Source organism: Pogona vitticeps, chromosome 4, assembly GCF_051106095.1.
Source record: "Pogona vitticeps strain Pit_001003342236 chromosome 4, PviZW2.1, whole genome shotgun sequence".
Classification (NCBI taxonomy): Eukaryota; Metazoa; Chordata; class Lepidosauria; order Squamata; family Agamidae; genus Pogona; species Pogona vitticeps.
The window spans coordinates 237,507,939-237,517,020 of NC_135786.1; positions in this window are offsets into that span (position 1 = coordinate 237,507,939).

Below are 9,082 nucleotides of genomic sequence, written 5' to 3' on the forward strand. Positions count from 1 at the left end.
AATATGTTATTCTCAACTGCCTCACTGTCAGCTTTTCAAGCAGTGGTTTACCATTCCCTACTTCTGCTCAGTACTAACCAGAGTTAGCTTGAGGTTCACTCTGCCATGGTCTGTGAAAGGTTCTCTACCAGGGTCACCTTCAGCTACAGCTGCTGCCCAGTGGCTGCCTTCCAGAACTTCCTCCACCCTCATTGCCATGATCTCTACTCTTTTTTTCTGATGTGGCTGTTACTCCTGATGAAGCGGGTTGACTCTTAGCCCGGTGCTTCAGCTGTGACTGTTCCACCTTGAATGGCCCTGCTGGGAGTCCCGAGTCTGCCCTCCCGAAAGCGTTGCTCTCAGTTGGAACCTCAGGCGGTTGTCCTTTGGGCACCTCATGAGAAGACCAGACTCTCTGGAAAAGACCATCATGCCCACTAGGGGGCCCTGTTGAGAAAACAGAAAGCAGTAGGAAAAGAGGAAAACCAAAACACGAGATGGACTCACTGAAAGAAGGGAGCCACCACCATGAGTTTGCAAGAGCTGAGCGAAAGGCACGTTGGCGACAGAACCTTCTGGGAAGGCCGTGCATGAATAGGACCCCTGCACATTGAAGTCGGTTTGCCAGCGCATAAGAAAAACTTTTATTCAGCCATTATTTTCTTTCCACAGGGACTGCGCCTGGCATGGTGAGGGGCGCCTGCCCATCCTTTGTTTCGCTGACTTGCCTTCTCCCTCTTCCCATATCTTTCAAAGGAGCGGCAGTGCATGGCAAGCATGGGTGCAGAAAGAGGACAGAAGCCCCCTCTCCCTGAAGGTAGCAGAGAGTTTGCACACAGGATTTCCCCCCCCTCCCTCTCTTTTCTGGCAGCCCAAAGGAGTGCAGCTAATTACCAAAATGACAAAAATGTCAAATGCCTTTTTGATGTGCAAAAGCTGCCAAGGTTTGCAACCAGCCTGGAAGCCGACCTGACAGCCTGAGCTGCACGGGCCAAAGGGGGGCGCCGAGGCAGGAATGGAAGGGCAACAGCGCCCCCTAGTGGGTAAGCACCAACCCTCTCTTTTTTCCAGGCTCACCCGCTGGACAGTGGCCGTCCTGTTACTGCAAGAGAGAAGGGAGTAAAACCAAGCATTTTGAAACCCGAACGTCCCAAAGGAAAGACTTCCAAAATGCATGATAAATGCATACTTCCCAGACTGGAAAAACAGGACAACTAGGTCCACAGGGGCCAAAGAAGACTATCATGTTTACAAGAATAGCAGCACTGCCATACTTAAAAATAATTGCATGCCATCAAGTTAATTCTGACCTCAGAAGAGCCCTGTACTGGATCAGGCCAAGGACCCCTCTCATCCAGCTTCCTGTATCTTACAGGGGCCCCACCAGATGCCTCTGGGTGCCCACAAGAGACCACGAGATATACCTGTCTCCTGATACCCCTCCCTTACATCTGGCATTTGTAGGTCCCTTCCTTTTAAAAGCCTGGAGATCATATACATCCCCATCATGGCTTGTCACCTGCGATGGGACTTTTCCTCCAGGAATCTGTCCCATCCCTTTTTTAAAGGCATCTAGGCCAGATGCCATCAACCACATCCTGTGGCAAGGAGTTCCACAGACTAACCACACACTGGGTCAAGAAATCTTTTCTTTGGTCTGTTCTCTCTCTCCCAACCCTCGATTGGAGTAAGTGTCCCCCCCCCCGGGGTTCTGGTATGGTGTGAGAGTATTCCTTGACATGGATTGATTGATTTAAAAGATTTCTATCCTGCCTTTCTCCCCAAAAGGACTGGGTGAACCTTTCCAGAATTTTCTAGTTATGGAATATAAAGTAGCCTTTGATTTGCATTAGCCCAAGGCCTTAGCAAGATATGTATAAAATGTACAGAGAAAATCAACCTATTAAAATCAAGGTAATGAATGCCTAGACATACTGCCCTAAATTAGGAAAGTTAGACCTAGAAAAGATTACTAATTTTAATTCCTATTTGGCCTAATTTTAATTGTGGCTGCAAAAAAATTCAGCTGACCGTACCGTCTCCAGTTTATCTCAGTCCGCAAGGCAAAAAGAACATAGAAGTCAAGAAACACGAACAGGTCTTTGTAACTAAGGTAAAGGTAAAGGTTCCCCTTGACATTGAGTCCAGTCGTGTCCGACAACAATCGCAAATTTAAATATTCCGTTAAAAAATATATATTTTTATAAATGATCAATATTAAAACCGCAATTTAAAAATGATTTTTCAAATTGTTTTTTAAAATGTTTATGAATTAGAGGGAACGTTGATTGAGGAGAGGGTTTTGTTTAGGAAATTGTCCGTCTGTTGCACTGACTGCTCCTGCAGAAATGCATTGCGCACACTGGACATGGGAAATCCATGCAGCGGTACTGGTGATCTCTCTCACACACACATAGACACTCAGAGTGATATTGGCATCCCAACATTTCAGTGTATCTTCCCACGGGGGTGGGTGGGAATTATTACTTGCCAGTAATGTAATGGCGGAGGCCCGCAAGTGACATACTTTTACCAATGTATCAATGTATCAGGCACACAAAAAAAAGTTTTTAAAAATGTGCATTCTGCAGTAACGGCAGCCAGGGCAGGTTGTGCACACAGGCAATCCCGGTAAGGAATGCTGTACAACAAGCGTGCAAAATAACACAACCGTCCCCATGATGGGGAAATGTTCTGCAGTTACACCGCTAGCCAGGAAAATGTTTCGGTCTTGACTCTGCATCATGTAACCAGGAGAAGCAATGAAGTAACTGGGGGGCATAACTAGAAGACATTCCCGTTGTGTGACCAGAGCCTAAAAGCAAACCGTACGCTAGAACAATTTGTCGAAGCGTCCGACCAGGGGAGGAAGTAGAGGCAGACAGGGTTTCTACTTGGCCAAGCCTAATAAGAATTGCAAAAGGAAAACGATCTTTTTTTTCTCAGGGGAATGCATGACAGAATTCCAGATCCGATACACACACAGGCATCCATAGATATCCTTCGTGAGCTGGCCAGAGCACTCTGAGCCATGTCGTTTTTTAAAAAAACCTAACTTTTCCAAAGTTCTGAGCAGTTCCACTGAAGTCCAGCCAAGATCCTGCAGCAACCATTCGTGTGGCAAGGGTGCCATCGTGAGGAAACGAGGGGTTGATGCACCCACTTTGACTCTTCCTTTCATACGCCAAAGAGGCTGACGGAAATGCCCAAAACAGCCACTTATTATCTCTGCCCTTAATCATGTTACGCTTGATTTCAGGGAACTGGCCTGCTCGTAGAAGAGCTCCAGGGAAAAGCATGGTGTCGGAGGAGGTAGGAAAACCCGGGTTAATCCATTCACAAGTGCAAGCCGAACCCCAGTGTTCTAGGATGGACAGGTGTGTGTGTGAACTACCCACAGATGTCAATCTTCGCTGATTTCTTTCTTAGAGGTCAAAAACTTTAAACGTAGGGGAGGAAGGGTCGAAAACAAAAGGTTCAGACATCAAATGGGTATATGTTCCAGACTCCCACCCTTTTCTTCCTTCTTTCTGTCTTTTTGGTTTTAAAAAGTCAGCTACGCCTATATGTGCTCTTTTTGAACCAGCAGATTTAATAGAACATTTGATGTTCCGGTAGGTCGTGGTTAAGGTTACCACAGCATGGAGAAAATTCACTTGCATTATGACCTGGAAGGGCATACAGCATTATGATGATGCACAGGGGGGGGGGGGAGGTGAGATGAGGCTTGCATTGTGACAGGGATAAACCCTCCCTCCTGGATCTGGGTTTGAAGCCACTGGTGTCCATATATGGTTGGCTTCTATATATTCATTGTTGGGCCATGGATGGTTGATCGGAAGGTACTGTGAAAATCATAGCAAGAAGGAAATGCATATTAATGAGTCATGGGAAAATAAAACGAACCTTCTCCTTTTGTTAGTTGAGTTGCCACCTTAAGACCTTTCTCTTCCTGCAGCGATTCCGTCCTTGATTTTTATAGCCGGAGGTTAGCATCTATTGCTAGTGCCTGAAAGTCATTAGCATTTTAAAATCACTTTAATCTCATCATATTAAAGATACAGTATTAATGTCTTTAATACTTGAACATCTTTGATTTTGTTTCAGCTGCTTTCATCCTAACATTTATAAAACCAAAATTGTTGTGCCATTTTATGGATGGCCATGTTTGTTATTTATCTGTGTTTCTTTACAGCTGCTGTCTATTGGTTTCCATTTGCTTCGTGATAGTAAACCGCACCAACAGCACCCTAAAGGTAAAGGTAAAGGTCCCCTTGACAATTTTTGTCCAGTCGTGTTCGATTCTATGGGGCGGTGCTCATCCCCGTTTCCAAGCCATAGAGCCAGCGTTTGTCCGAAGACAATCTTTCCGTGGTCACATGGCCAGTGTGACTTAGACACGGAATGCTGTTACCTTCCCACCGAGGTGGTCCCTATTTATCTACTTGCATTTGCATGCTTTCGAACCGCTAGGTTGGCGGGAGCTGGGACAAGCAACGGGCGCTCACTCCGTCACGTGGATTCGATCTTACGACTGCTTGGTCTTCTGACCCTGCAGCACAGGCTTCTGCGGTTTAGCCCGCAGCGCCACCACGTCCCTAACAGCACCCTAGCTGTACGGTAAGCAAATATTTCGAATTTTAAAAATATTAAGATTTCTAATAAAAAATTAAAAATGGAATAATACATCAAGTTAGTGTTGCAGAGTTTTTGGATTTCTGGAAAAAGTCCTTTTGCTACACAGCAGAAGTGCAGAGACCCACAGAGGAGAATACAAGTTATGGAACTTTATACAAGTTCCATAAATAGCCCACCCCTTTCTCTTTAATTGGCACTTATAAAGCCTCAATAACTTACTCTGAAACGTGTGTAGGAGAAAACAAATAAAAACCTTTCATGACTTCCAGCAGCGAACAGATCAACAGCAAACAAACATATTCAGCAGACTAAAGAGAAGGAAAGGAACACTCAATAGAGAGGCGGGGCTTTTTCTGAATGCAGAGGCAGGAAGGAATGATTGGTTAATGCTGGATAGATTGACAGCCACCCCAGTCCAGAAAAGGTCCCTCCCAGCCAAACAAATTATAGGCAGCATGGGAGATAGTTTAAAAAAAATAATAACTCCAACAATCAGTAATGTAGATATTCATTCTAAGGAATGGATCCATGTTAAGAGAAGACTCTATTATCCCCTGGCTGTTCTACCGAACGTAGTAGAACTCAGAAATGGTAAAGGTCTGATTTCCTCCTTCACAGCAGTGGGAAAGTCTCTCACCTGCTGGGTGTCACCCTGCTTGTCAAATGGTCTATCCACAGAGAAAGTCGGTGCCTGAGTTTCCAAGCGCAAGGCCTAGAGAAAAAGAACGGCTCCAGAGATTTTGATGCTGGAGGTTCAAGAGCAAAATGGTGCCACCCCTCTTCCACACGCAGAAGCCGGTTGAGCCAGGGCGGTGTTCGCTTGCATGCATGACACAATGTCCTCCACCACACAGGTGAGGATGAGTCACATGTCCTGCATGGCTCTCTCTGACAACAAAAAACAACAGGAAGAAAGTCATAGAATCACAGAATCATCGTAGCGTTGGAAGGGACCTTTGAAGGTCTTCTAGTCCAACCCCCTTGCCCAAGGCAGGAGACCTCACACCATCCTGGACCTCATACCCTCCCGGATGGATGGCTGTCCAATCTTTTCTTGCAAACCTCCAGCCATGGGGCAACCACCCCATCGGGAGGCAAGCTCTTCCACTGTTTCATGGTTCTCGCCGTCTGGAAATTCCCCCTTATTTCCAGCTTGGATCTCCCTCTCATGAGTTGCTGCCACCTGTGGGTTCTTGTCTGACCCTCAGGTGCAATGGAGAATAAATTGATGTCCAGGAGGAACAGCTGGGGGGCTGCCCCCCCGCCACTGCCCCTCGCCAGCATCTACCATCCAAGATAGTCACTTCATTCCGGCCGATGACGGGGCAGACCTCCAGGGACGGTGCTGTCATGGAGCCGGGGTTTACTGCTTTGAAGCAGCTGTCACGTCTCGGTAGCGGGGATTCTGCTGTGACCCGGCCCCTTTCTCAGACTTCGCTGCTGGCTCCCATCACGGCTGCCATTCACCCAGTAGCTAGCGGAAGAAATACGGTTGCAAGGGATTCCTGTGGTGAGCCAAAGTGTTTGAGGGTGGGCTGGTCTCGGAAGGGACGTGGTGGCGCTGCGGGTTAAACCGCAGAAGCCTCTGTGCTGCAAGGTCAAAAGACTCACGCTCGTAAGACTGGATCCACACAACAGAGGGAGCTCCCGTTGCTTGTCCCAGCTCCTGCCAACCTAGCCGTTCGAAAACATGTAAAATGCATGTAGATAAATGGGGACCACCTTGGTGGGAAGGTCACGGCATTCCGTGTCTAGTCGCGCTGACAACATGACCACAGAAACTGTCTATGGACAAATGCTGGCTCTACGGCCTGGAGACGGGGATGAGCACTGCGCCCTAGAATCGGACACGACTTGTCAAGGCGAACCTTTACCTTTACCTGGTCTCGGATAGGCAGTTAAGAGCCACTGACTTTACAAAAGTCGCTGTTGAAATAGACCCAGTCCAAGGGCCTACATGTTTGGGCTCACTTTGTGGGGTCAAGGTGAAAGAGTACCCTGTCACACCACTTCCCAAAGCAGTGTGGATCAAGTGTGGGCCAAATCAGGGTCTCCTCCCTCACTCTGGTCATGTGTGGCCAACGGCCAACCCCCCCAAGAGTAGGGTTTAAAGATCTCTTATCTTTTTCTTTCTTTTCTTATAGATGATACGCAGACCAAAGGCAACAGGCAACCCCATCCTAAGACCCGATGACCCATGAGCCAGTATTTATGATCTTTTTTGCCCAGCACTGAGATCAGATCAAGCCGGCTGCAGCTTAGACAACGAAAACTAAGCGCAAGGAAGACCTCCAGGGAGAGACAGACAAGCCTGGGCAATGTGTACGAAGTAAGTTGAGCTCCTGAGGTTTGCCCCCATCGGAGTAGGAGAAGCAGCCTCTGCTTTTCCGATATTGGTAGTTTCTGGATGAGCCTCTCCCTTCGCCGTAAAGAACTAAAAAGCAAAGTGTGCTGCTTATATTTATTTATTCATTCATTATAGGCCATCCCACGGTACTTGAAGTGCTCTCTGGGTGGTTTGCAATTTAATTATGCAGGCGACCCAATTGCCCCCCTGCCCGCCAACCAGCAAGATGGGTACTCAGTTGATTCACCTTGGAAGGACGGAAGGCTGAGTGAACCTAGAGCCAGCTACCTGAACCCGTTGGGATCAAACTCAGGTTGTGAACAGAGGCTCAACTGCAGGACTGCAGTTTCATTACAGTGCCTGTAAGAAAAAAATCTCAGAACCAGGCAGGATAGGGCAGCTCATTAGAGAATTTTATTCCTCGTCTTCCTTTTAGACATCTGGTTGCAGAGCCAGAGGTTGGCAGTTCAATTCCCCACTGTGACTCCTGTGAGTAAAGCCAGCCAGGGTGGCCTTGGGCCAGCTGCACCGTGCCAGGGGGGCCCCCAGAAGAAGGGGAAGGGGAAACACTTCTGTGTGTTCTTTACCTGGAAAACCCTGCATGCAATTAGAGATCTCCTCGATGCTAATTAACATCCAGGGTGGACCGGGGCTGATATTTCACATATTCAGCTGAAACCTCCCCTCATCTCATCTCTCTGCCTGCACTTCAGCCATAAGGCTAGCAAGCCAACCGTCTTGACAGAACCCTGTTGCAACGGTTTCAGACACACCTGGAGGGCTCTGGGTGGGGGCTGCTTTTCAGGATCTAGCATTGGCTAGAAGGTCATTCTAAATTAAACGGTGTAACTCACAATTCCTGGGCAGCAGCTGCATTTTGAGGTGCACACCTGTCGCACACCTGGAGGAGCGCCCGCGACTGGCCAGCCTGTGGTTAGTTAGTGACAGTTCACCACGTTGGGTTCCCCCACCTTAACTTACGTTCAAAGGATTCTTCTCACCCTTCATCTGGAAGGATCCCACAGCAGGACGCCAGCAGTCAAGAAAGAAACTTTTCCATCCCCGTACCTTTTCACTGGCTGCTGGGATGGCGCTTGGAGCAATCCACAGCCCATGGCATGAACATGCACAAGAGATTAGTTGTGGAGGTGGTGGAGTTTAAGCGTAGTTTCTTCTAGTCTTTTGCCTTTTGTCTATAATTTGACTGGAAGAACCTGTTTCTAAATCCATGGAATGGATCTGGCTTGTCCCTGTTGACCCCAGAGACCCCCATCTCCCACGTGCAGATCGATGCTTAACGCCTGCAAGAGACCGAAGGATCGGTGCTTCCCTGGGGGACACCCTTGCGCGATGACCAGTCCTTTAGTCATCTGGTTTCTTAGTGCAATTCGTTTCATTCCTTTTCTATTTTGTTTGTCGTTGGTGACTATTGTCATTGTTGTGATACTGTTTTACCCCGTTTTGTAAACCACCCAGAGTGGCCTTGGCAGCCAGAGGGGCAGTATAAAAATCAAATAAATAAATAAATAGAGGCAGGACAGTGGGACAAAAGACTCTAATAATCAGGGTCATTAAATCTTGGACAGGTGGAGCCAATTTTGCTCTAGGATTTAGGAACTGGAATTACTCATAAGTAGAACTCATGTCGGGCTACACATATGAATCAAACAGCCCCAAATTTAATGGGTTAGGTGAAGGGAATTAAAAGAGGCTAGCAGACATTAAAAATCAATTTCCATTTCTAAAAACATACCGTTTCGTATAGACAAAGTACCGTAGTTTCTTTATTAGAAACAATCAAAAAGGAACAGTGGAGTCAGCAAACTATGTTTGAAAGGAAAATCCAGAATAACTCAGCCAATATTGCTGTCTTTGAGGTATAGGATTCTTTAGGAAGGAAGGAAGGAAGGAAGGAAGGAAGGAAGGAAGGAAGGAAGGAAGGAAGGAAGGAAGGAAGGAAGGAAGGAAGGAAGGAAGGAAGGAAGGAAGGAAAAGGAGAGGGATGGAGGGCGGGAGAGGGAATTGGAAATATTGCATTTTGGTATGCAACTTGCAGAATCCCCGGCCAGTACCACCAGTATGCATACAGGTTGTGGGATTCTAGGATCAAACCCCTTT